This window comes from Idiotropiscis lumnitzeri, chromosome 3, assembly GCF_059441095.1.
Source record: "Idiotropiscis lumnitzeri isolate Australia: NSW breed Sydney's pygmy pipehorse chromosome 3, RoL_Ilum_1.0, whole genome shotgun sequence".
Lineage (NCBI taxonomy): Eukaryota > Metazoa > Chordata > Actinopteri > Syngnathiformes > Syngnathidae > Idiotropiscis > Idiotropiscis lumnitzeri.
In genome coordinates, this window is record NC_142393.1 from 28004399 (window position 1) to 28016461 (window position 12063).

Consider the following 12063-nt stretch of genomic DNA (forward strand, 5'->3'; position numbering starts at 1 on the left):
CCATAAAGGGCGACCAACAAAGCTTTCTGTTCGGTTCTGGCCAAAAAGTTTTTTCTAACCTGTTTGCTTTTTTCAAGATGTGTGTATAATTTTGGAGCGCTTGTTATTTTGCAAAACAAATACTGTTGTCAGTGTGGCGTTTTTCTTTTTAAATGCGGCTTTTATAGATGTTAATAAATCTGAGGATAAGCCATTGATGACAATGAATCATGTGACCTAGAAAAATGGTTTTATTGATTTGAAAATGCGTAAAAAAGATCAAGTAAGAAGATCTTTTGTTTCACGTTCACTTGAGACATTTTTTGTATTCATCCCGATTTGGTTTGACTCTTATAGAGTTCTTTTGTCGAGGTTTGATAATGTAAAGGTGCACCCCAGAATTCTTGTTCCAAGGAGTTTTGAACTACTATTAAGAATTTTAAAATGTAGTTCATTGCTCCATTACATTTCAATGGGTTTTTGTTAAAAGTAAATTTTCACTTTTTGCGGGCCGCACGGCTCCACTCCGCAGCGGAGCCTCACAAAATGTATCCGGCTTTTTGCATTTCCATTTTTCTACACGACAATTCGCTCATATGAACGAAAAATATTGTCGGGCACATTCACACCTGCTGACAAAACACTCACACACGCATGGGGAGAACATGCAAACTCCACACAGAAAGGCCGGAGTCGGGATAGAACCCACGTCTTCTGAACTTTGGGGTAGATCCCAATGGTCGTCCAACGTCCCACCCACAATTTCATCCTTAGTTCAAATGACCTATGTGTCAATGGCCTCTGAAATTGTGATTCATATTGTAACCCAGTAGAGAAAACGCCATTTTATTTTGAAAAAACATTATTTTGTTAAGAGGAAGTGTACATCTATCGTCTACTTGATTTCCTGTTTGGAGTGTCATTCATCTGATTATGACTTTCTGATTCGTCAAAGTCAAGTTGTCCCGCCTTCTCGAGACGCTATCTCGAGATTAGCTGTGTATATCGTTCTTTTCCGCTTGGACGCCCTACTGAAAGGTTGCGTGACGATATCTAATGCTAATGTGCCGTTCGGTGAGTGAAATACTTAGTGAAGTTGATATAAATGTGACCAATAATAAAATGTTAATTGGGAAATGTTTTATCTTAAGTGTGGATACCAGTGAGAACTGAGGGTCTGTGACAAATCGACCGTGTTCGTACTTGAACGTCGTCTTGGTGAGTCGCCATGCACTTGCTATGGACTGTCGTAAAAACGTTTATGTGAGGCTAACGCTAAGCTAACGTTAAGCTAATGCTAATCGCGAGTGGAAATGTACTGCTTGTTTACAGTGAAAGAGTTGATTTTACTTGTTTTAAGGTCTTTCTAAAGCAAGGTTTATGTTGACAAACAAAAGTATAACTGCTCATTTTGATGTAATATGTGTTAAAAGTGAAATGTTGAATTGACTCAGTTATGTTTGTTATACAATTATTTCTTTATTGAAGTGATTGATATGTAAACCATAAAACATGGTTATTGAGAAATTGGACATATTGAGAAATGTGTTTATTGTTAGCTCATGAGTTCATTTCATGTGTTACAATGACAATTTGGAAAACATGCATGTAAATTAATAACTGTTATAAATGTGATATTTAGATGCAGTATTTATGATAATTGAAAACTATAGAGCTATAGCGACTGATGATACTGGAAACTGATAATGGACTTATTAGCTGCATACAATAATTTCATTATTGTTATGCAGGCTGGGTTTTTGTCTTGGCGTTAAACCAAGATCCGAAACTGAATGGATTCTCCTTTGATGGAGATGGCGAGCCTGAGCCCAGAACCACATCTGCGATAAAGGAACCACAGTCTTCACCAACTTCTTTGTGAACATCACGTGGTAACACACCTAATTACCACCACGACAAGACTTTTTTCCCCAAGACTACCGGAAAGAACATTGACTGACTTAAACAAAATATTACTGAGCTCAGTAGGACTTTGGGATTATTATTTCTAATTTTTGGGATTTGTGATTTATTTTATGTATATGATGCCGGCTGTGAATTTGTAAATAATTGTTTTGTTTTCCATGTTAATACAGTTATTGTTGTTGCTCATTTCTGCCTCCAGCTATTTCATTCACACACCTATCAATTATCACTATTGTAGCCTTCGAGAATCTAGAGTCTGGTCCAATTTATTCAATATCAAACTAACACTATCTTTAAGTAATCGGGGGTTACAATATGCTTGTTTGTTGCGCAGAGAATCATGTCTGTTATGGTCCAAGCATTCTATAAAATTAACGCTAATGCTGCAACCGACAAAAAACAGACACTTGCCACTGAAAAATATGATGAGTGGGAACAATATTTAAATTGATGTTTATAGGACCACAATCGATCTGGAAGCAGAACCATATAGTCTCTTAAAAAAAAAAAAAAAAAACATAAGACCACCACATCGATGTACTGAGACCCTCCCACCATTGTTGCATGCTACAGTGGAGGAAGTTTGCCTGCATTCCCGCCATCCAAGAAGTTCTCGTGCTGAAAATACCAACAGCTGAACTCAACCACAAAACACGCAGCCGATTTCCATAGCATACACGCATCAGTGAGCAGTTTTATTTCTGGAACGTGACCACGTCGGATTGGTAGAATTGTCAAGCTCGCTGATCACCAGCTTGCTGACAGCACTTTGACCATATCAAAGAGTATTTAGGATTTAGTAACCGGATAAAGCTCCACACGTGGAGACAAAACGAGTTGCACAGAATTCAAGCTGATGAAGAGCGAGCTGGTTAGTGGCTGTAGACGTGAACTCTGGCTGAACCACCCCCCTCCCCCCGACTCTGGCGGCCTCGACGGGTTGAGGCATTTGGGTACGACTCTGAGAGCCTGACATCAAACCGACAGCACGACATGATATCTTATTTTCCTGCGCCGCGCTGACACAATTCAGCTTTCGACTTATTATTTTCTCATGCCTGCGGAGAGAAAAGAAGTTGCACGCAAGAAGACAACTCAGCAGCTCCCAGATGTGAATTTTCTTCCCTTTTAATCCAAATAATTTACTGATTGTTTTCATGACATGGGATAAAGACGTTCCTGTATGTCAGAACTCTCTGGTTAAAAGAAATCCTTGACCCTCTTGTGCCTTCAAATTGAGCTGAAGGAGCATGATTGCATGTGTGTGCAATTGTGTGTGTCAATCTCAGCCTGACTATAAGACATGTGGACACGCTTTCAATGTGTGTGTGTGTGTGACTCAGTACATGAAGGGGCCGATGGGGCTTGCTCGTCAAGTCGTGATCAAACTATACATTACAATTAGTTTGCTGCAAGCGGTGGCTGTCATGTGCCAGTTGCCTTTATCACACAGCATCTGACACTTCAATGTATAGGCGCCACGTAATTTGTACTTCTACGCCGAGCTCCCTTCACTGCGAAACGCAATATCGAATCATCCTGATCACGCGCCAAAGTGTCACCTTGCCGCAGCTGTGCTCTCGCGCCTCGCTGACGGAGGCTTCAACAATTAGAGCTGAACAAATAAATGGCTCTCATAATCATGCATGGAGGTGAAACTGGGCCGCTTCAGGCGCATCAATCAGTGCAGAAGTGTATTTGGATAGAAGAGAGGCCATGTTTCTGTCAAGTGTTTGAGGAGTTCTCGAGTTGTCCTTCGGGCTGTGGACACGTCGGAAAATGGCAGCATGAAAGAAGTGGAAGTGTCTCTTCTAATGAACATTATGAAGTGGACCACTTGTGTGAAAAGTGCTCGATAAATTGCAACCCAGCAGAGCTTGGGTGAGATACCGTTCAACAAGGCTCCCATTTTTTGACACAAAATCACAAAGGTTGCTGTTTATATCTCAATATTCCCGAATACGAATTACAATGATTTTATGGATATGACTAAAATGTGCTCTCGGCAGCTAGACATGTTTAAAAAATTAATTGGCCTGATGTTGTCATGACCTCATTTTGACTGATGCTTGCGATCTCCATTGGAGCAAGTTTGACCCGAAAAAAATTAATCCGTTTTGTGTTTGGTTCCTTCTGTTCCACCATCAGCAGTCTTTATTAAATCAGAACATTAGTTCAATACATTTACACACATCATTTATTGAAGCGGGCAATAAAATTCATGTCTGTTTTTTTTTTGTGTTTATTTTCTTGTATCTTAATTATTTTACAAGTATGTTAAACATCAAGATTCGGATGAGCTTAGACTCTGATGAGCAACATATTTCTGAGCATCCCAACGTGAGCAACAAAAGCATGACTATGCAATCCAATTTGCACCTCAGCTGAGTAGAAACCCGTCTCGAATGGATGCACTTTCATTGCGTTTTTTTTGCCTCATTTCCTGAGGAATTTCTGAACTTGGAGAGAAACATGCGACAGCCGTTGATTAATTTGTTGTCAAAGAAATTAAAACCAGATTTTTTTTTTTTTCAATCACTTGAATGGGCTCTTCTTTATTTCTCTTCCATGCTCATCTTCAATCTCTGAAGTCACCACAAGACCAAAACGAGAGCATAAGGATGCCAGATGGCTTAAGGCAGGAAAATCCAAACGTTTTCCATCCAGGGCAGCATCAAGAAAAATCGAAAGATGCGGGGGGGCCACTTTGACATTCTTCACCATTAGTTTATTAAACACGCTAAAACCAATCAATCAGTTTAAGTAAGAAACGTTGAGCAATTCTTGTTGGATTTTCATCCATGGTAGAGACATGAACAGTCACAGCTCCTTGTGGCTTCAGTGAAAATATTTTTTCCATTGTGTCTTATTATTACACTCCACTTGAAAATTGTCTGGTATTATATGTTTCACAGCAGCGACACCACACCCTCGACGCTTCTTCTTCGACTTTTCTGCTGTCCCGAAAGGGAAGCCACCCATTGCTTTAGGAAAACATGCTTGATGTGGGCCATAGTATTTTTTTTTTCTAGAATTTGGTCAAAACAGTGCAGCAGGCTGTCGTCAACCTATTCCATCTTATTTTACGAGCAGGAAAAGTAAAATGCACAAGAACAAGAAATGTAATCCGAATCTCAGTGCCTTTCCAAATGTCACTCCTTTTGTTCCTCACATCAATTAGTGCAATGAGTCATGATGTGCTTCTTCTTCTGGAACTTGATAACTATAACCGGAATTTGATTTGTTGTTGTTGTTGTTGTTGTTGTTTTTTTCTTCATGACTCCACACACAGCACGCCAACAAGAAAATCTTTCATCCTTCTTCGGCAAATCCCAGTTGGCCAACGATTTGCAATAAAACCATTTAGCGTTTTCTGCGGAAAAACAGCACATTTCATGATCGTTAATTTTAACCAGTTTATGAAAAAAAGAAATCATAAGATCAGTCAGAACATGTTTAACTTAAGTTAATAGAACCTCTCTGCACTTTTTAAACGTGTCTTTTATCTTAATTGGAAACGAGCTTTTCTTATGCTTCTCTCCAATGCAGAAGTTGCTCTTTAACCTCCGTGTGCACCCGATGTTGTCATCGTGTTCTGAACCAATACATGTTCCACTGCAACTTAAAGCGACATCAGCATCCGTCCACTTCATGTAAGAAAGGCTCTTTCAAAAAGAGCTTGGTACTGATTAGCTGTGTTGCTTTATGCTCTACGTGGTATAACACATCATGTGAATGACAGCTGGGGGTAACATGTTAAGTGTTACAGTGGGGAGGGGGGGGATGAAGCGGCTTTACTCCAGGTTAGGCGTCATCTGCCCGAGTTCTGCCTGGTCCTTTCTGAGGATCCTCATAAATATCTCTCGCCAGCTCATCAGCCGCACTATGCGCCTTTTTCCAGCGTGAGCCTGAGCTGTGGGCTGGCAAAGACGGGCTGTGATGGATGCAGTGTGACGCCGTTGCTCTCGGCGCCGTGAGCCCGGCTGATAACACCGGAGGGAGTCGGTGCCGCTTGTGGCAGACATTCATACTAATGTATTGGTAGATTTTTTTTTTCCAGAGAATGAAATGTAAAGTAACAAGTCATTTTATTAAGCCACTGGTAAATAAAAATGGGCTGTGATAAAAGGGTATTTGTTATGAATACCTAAAGGTATTACACAGAGAGCCATGACCTTCTCTAATACAGTACAGGACTATATTTAGAGAAAAGGAGAGGCTTGTTTGTAACATTAGCAATTGAGATCTCAACATGTGTCAATATTTTCTTGATGAGATTTAGATTTTGGGGGTTTGACAGCTTCAATGTCATTCAAAATGTTAATTGTATATAAACCGACGTTAAAATTGTATCCTCAATGTTTTATGGTATATGGGATTTACCAAGTAGTAAATAGTAATATGGTAGGATTGTTGGTGCACTTTCAGCAGCGTTCAGTTACAGCTCCCCTGGTGGCAACTGGAAAGCTGCGGAGGCGGCACCAAAGCGTGAGGAAAATACTAATTATTTAGGCTAACTGCAATTACAGTATGTTAAAAACGCTCCATTGACTCATAAACTCCATTCACTTTTATCTGAGAGTCTGGTGAACAGAAAACTCATTGTGGTTATGTTAAAAAATACAATGTGTGACAAAGGCCTCACAATGACATTTTAATTTGTTGTTAAAATGAGATTTATTCAGCACGGCTTTTAACTTTGGGATTGCAAAACATTGCAAACTCCTGATCTATCTTATTAGCTTTGCTCACCACAGGTTTTTGGTTCATGTTTCTCCATCTTTATGGGGAAAGGAAATTCCAGAGTGTAATGCAGATGAGGTATTTCCTTGAGGTTCCAGAAGATGCTCAACTTGACTCTCCTGTTTAATGGCAGACATTAACATGGAGCCTGTTAATGTGACAACCACTACATGCTTGTGCCAAGATCTATTAGTTGCTGCGATCTCTGCCTGGACAAACGTGAAATCTGGGAGTAGGTTGCCATTTGTACGCTTGTGCTGCTTGTAAGGGAATTATTCGCTCTTGTCTGTGAGCCGCACTTGTGACAAGGTTGCCGCATCGGGCCAATGAAATTACAGCTGTCAGGCGCAGTGGTCACAGGTGCCAAAACCAGTTTGCTTGTTGTCAGGCTGTTTTTGTTGAAATGCGATGACCTAACATCAAAACAACTGATGAGCCCAATTGGGTCATAAGAATTAGTCTACGCTTCAGGACGCTTCAGCACCTGAAACAAGCAGTCACAGCTTCAAATAAAGGCCGAAAAGTAGCCGGTAGGCTGACGGCAGTATTCGCCTCGTCCACCACCACCTCACACCTCCTCGGCAGCTCACCCTCACCAGGTGGTTTGACTTTGCAGCCACTTTTCCACTTGAGGACTTAATGCAGACACACAGACCCAGCTGGAAGCCATTAGGCCCACGGCTCAGTCGCTCAGGCCAAGAACATAACACCACCTCAATCAGCTGGTGTTGGAGGCCTCCAGTGGAGAGGAAGCGAACAGGAAGCCATCGAAAATATTTTATGTTCGCTTCTGGAAAGACGGTCACGTCATACAAATAGGTTGTCTGTCCTCTGGTGTTCTCAAGTTGGAGATGCATGTGCAGGGAAGCCCGGCTGCTGCCGCATTCAGAGCTCCGTTTAGCTAAACAGAACGTTGCATAGTGTCTTCTCACTAAACAGTTTTTGTTTGGGGGTTGAAATTATGGTTCAGACTGCCTGATCAATTTAATCTGGGAGATTTGTGACTTTTTCTCAGAATTGTTCTGTCTAGTACAGATTCTGGGTGTTTTTTCTGGCCTGTGAATCGAGACGGGCCCGTCCCGCCACGGTCTGGTCTGCATTTTGAGAGCGGTGTCTGCAAAGAGGGTCTTAAGAGGTTTGTGAGGTCGCTGAAGGCAGAGTCAGGCTGAACAGAAAGACATCTGTCTGGGTCTGGAAGGATTTCACGCTTCTGGCCATCCAGATGATTTAGGCTCTCCAGGGCTACCTGCTGGGAGAGGCTCCCAGAGGGTTAACCTGACACAGATGGATCCCCACGCCATTGTTGAACACACGCATGGAGGGACACACACTAGCAAGTGCGCACGCACACCGGTGTGACGGGAGAGACGAATCCAAGTGTGGGCATACAAGTACACACTTATATGAAGAACGACCATGAGCTTCAAGCAAAACTTATTTTCAAACACCAACACTGTTAGCGCTGTAAGACTTAAGTAGCACTGACTAATGTGTCCTACCACACGAGTATTGTCGACACTGCAGATTGTTATTTCGAAGGATCCTTTGGAATTTGTTGTCATTTCTTTGTGAGATAATTCATTACTTTTTCATTGTTCATTCATTTATTAATCAAATACTCCTCTGACCAATGAATTAACCGATTATCAATATTAACTACTCAGACTTTAATACATTATTAGCCAACTTTTATTAATCATTAATTAAGCCACACTGCAATAAGGCAGCATGTAATAGTATGTGGACTTGCCTCTGTCCAGGTGGTCCATAAATGTCCCCCCAACACGTATTTACACACACATGCTTGCAAGCACACACTCACACACGCACACACACACTCACATTAAAAACATGGATACAAAGTTAAAAAGATAGTAGTGCCATCAATTTAATTTTCTACCACATTTTCCGAGATAGGTATGCTTCTATTCAATTCAATATGAGATGGACACCTTCTATTCGCAGAGAATAGTAAATGAGTCTGAAAAAAAGAGGACTACCAAAAAAAAGTTGATTCACCTCCAAAAAAGAAAACAAAAACAAATAATTTTAAAAAGTCAACAAAGACGCCTATCCCAGCCCTCTATGGGCAGTGGGTGGGGTACACCCTGAACTGGTGGCCAGCCAATCACAAGGCACACAACTCACACCTAGGGACAATTTAGAGCGCCCAATCAAGGCCAATATTCCTGGAATAAAAATATATGTATATATATATATATATATATATATATATATATATATATATATATATATATATTTTATTTTTTTTAATTTATTTTTATTTATTTTTTTTTAATTGTTTTTTTTTTTGGGGGGGGGTGGGGGTATAAATGATCAAATATGCCACCACATACTGCCTCCCCCACCCCCCTCATAATCAAAGAGTCAATGTGTAAGACTAGGTTCATATTAATGAATCTGCTCAATGCCTCTTCGGTAATGGGGTCTATTTTGGTGCCGTTGTAAAGCAAATGAAGCAAACATTCGAATCAGGCAACTTTGTGATTTACCTCTGGGAGTACCTCACTTTCACTTTGAGCTTTGTTCTACTCACATTCGTGGTTAATTACCATCAGCCTGCAGTCATAATGAGGACCGCATTGAACTGTGGCTATATATATAGAGCAGTAGTTTAATGGAAATACAATCAACCCACTTTTTCCACTTTACAACTCTGGCTATTTGCATGAATGAAGACCATTGCTTAAATGATATGAAAATACAATACTGGGTATGGATGAAGCTAAACTCAAAACCAGCGAAAATGTATTTTCTTTTTTTAATTGTCTGACTATTTTGCGACATTGAGTTGCGAATCAGCACTGTGTGCTTTGATAATACTGAGGGAGTATATAGGAATGAATGGCCTATTCATTTATTCCATCCATTTATTTTGTATAACGCTTATCCTGTTCAGGGTATCTCCGGAGTGAAGCCCATCCCAGCTGACTGACTGGGTGTGAAAGGGATAATGCACCTTGAACAGGACACACATAGTGATAGGCATTCATACTTGTTTGCACTATAGTCACTGAGTGAGACTCAATCCCAGACTGAATACATGAAACTTGACCATTTTCCCAACTAGCAGTGACTTGAATGGCCTTGATTGTAAAATTACTGTGTTAAAGACCTAGAGTGAAATAAAATTGGCCAACCGTGTTTTCAGTAATGCAAATGACTAAAAGTATTTTAAGCATACTTTTTCAACTTTTAGTTTTTTCCATCCAACCCACCCAGATTCATAATTAAACCCATGCTTGTTTTTGGCAATCTCTGGGATTCTTCTTGAATTACAAAATTTAAAGAAGGCTGAGTCGCCAATGAGCCAATTCTACTGCATTGTTAATTGTCCTGCTCACTGCTTTTTTACGGTCATTATTTATTTATTTATTTTTTAACAAAATGCCTCGCCACTGTGTGACATTGCATTGTTCCCGTGCCCACCAACAGTTGATTGAGTGGTCAAAAGATAAGAATAAGGCAAGTAAATGGACCAGTTTCATTCTCGCAAAGCGAATGTATTTCAGGCCAATTGAGATGAATATCCTTTGTTACAAGTGTAAACGTGAAAATTGTTTCCACCTTGTCTTCGGAGGCTGTGGTATGGTAGGTTTCAGTATAGATTTTTGGATATGAATTTTGTTTTTGTCCAAAAGGAATTATTACTACTTTGTGATTCAAAGATTATGATTTGGCTTACTATTTTTTTTTGTTAAAACATTTTCTTGTTTTGTAACAAAAAAAATGATCGTTTGATTAATTGTGATTTCAATTATTACCAAAATAATTGTGATTAATATTTTTTTCAAAATGGAGCAGTCCTATATGTCAGGCTCAAATAAAATATTGTGATTATCCAGATGTACATGTGTTGAGTTCTTTTTTGGTGCGTCACCATCACCAAAGTTTAATTGCTGTCAGTTGTGTAGTTTTGATATACGGTACTGAAGGAAAGGGAATTAAATAATACCGCTTGCCCATGTGCTTCACTGAGGGAATAAGTTATTTTGCATATGTTGAAACGTCACCCTGTTCTGAAGTCTGTATAATGCATTCCTGCAGACTAACTGCAGACAAAACTGCACACATACTTGCAAGTGTGGAACACAAACCTCTAAATACGCAATGGCTGGCCAAAATGCATTTTTCACATTTCTAACTCCATCGTGTCTAATGGCCCTTCACCGCATGCTGTCATAATGCTGGAGTGCAGCGACTCTACTGGCAGCATTGCATTAAAAAAAAAAAAGAATTGGAATGAGGGACATTTTTAAGAGACCCAAAAATATGATTTTCAAATGGAAGAATGCCAGAATATCTCCTTCTCACGTTCATAATTTTACCTCTCACCAGCATGTTTTTAGAAAGAGCAATTTCCAGTATTGCAGCAGGTCATTCACCAACCAGCACAAACGGGCTCCCTAAACAGCTGTTTACACGACCCATCGTCTGTCTGCAAACATCTGCAATTCGTCTCCACAGTTTGACAGGAAGTATAGGACATCAGCCCACTCCCGCGCTGCTTTGCTCTCTGATGTTTGTGTTTTGGTCTCGGGACCATCTGCTCACGATGATTTTAGACTCTACTCAGAGGCAGGCGGAAGTCACGGTACTGTAGAACACACTCAGTTGTTGCTTGTAGCCTGCTTACAGGCAAATTTGTTTATTAAATCACTGACATTGTGAAGCCAGTGTTTTTTTTTGTGTGTTTTACAACTGGGGCTGACCTTTCACATGACATGTTTGAACCCTGGGATTGGTCACGGGCAGCGTGCAGCGTGCAGGTGTTTGAGCCTCACTCCCGTTTGCAAACAGCAAGCACCTGCACCGTATTATCTTCATTCAGTATATATTTTTCAACATTTCATGAAGAATAACATATTAACAAGTTAGCAACACTCACACACACACACCCACGCACACACACACAAAAACAGCTGGATCAAAAATAATCAATATGGATTTTTTTTTTTTAACCCAGCTGCTGTTTTATTATCCCAACAGTAATTAATGTGACGCACCAGGATGGGTTGCTCGATTCAAGCCAACAGGTGAGTGAAATATTACCCAAAATTGTTTGTTCAAATTAAGTGCTACTACAGTTCTGGTTTGTTTCTACCATATATTTGTGTTATTAACCATTTCCAAATGCTGGATCAAATCAACTACAATTTTGGGTTGTTTCAACTAGCATCAGGAGCATGGTGGCCATGTGGAATTTCGGGAGTTTCCTAAACGGCTGGTCCATGTTGTCCGTTTGACCAAATGTTGGCAGGGAAACACAACCCCCCACCCCCAAAATTAGTGTCAAACAAAACAATTAACGTATCTCTAACCCCCCCAAAAAATCTTATCTTTGAGGGGGGGGTTTGTTCTAACCTTAATTAACGCTAACTGTCTGGGAAATTA

The 12063-nt window shown here is 40.2% G+C and overlaps 1 long non-coding RNA gene across 1 annotated transcript; it reads left to right on the plus strand.

Moving 5' to 3' along the window:
* Window positions 1-813: 813 nt before the first annotated feature.
* LOC148340704 (uncharacterized) lies at window positions 814-2091 on the plus strand. Its single transcript, XR_015842563.1, has 2 exons — window positions 814-1197; window positions 1731-2091. It is a non-coding gene; the product is annotated as an uncharacterized LOC148340704 (long non-coding RNA).
* The last annotated feature ends 9972 nt before the right edge of the window (window positions 2092-12063 follow it).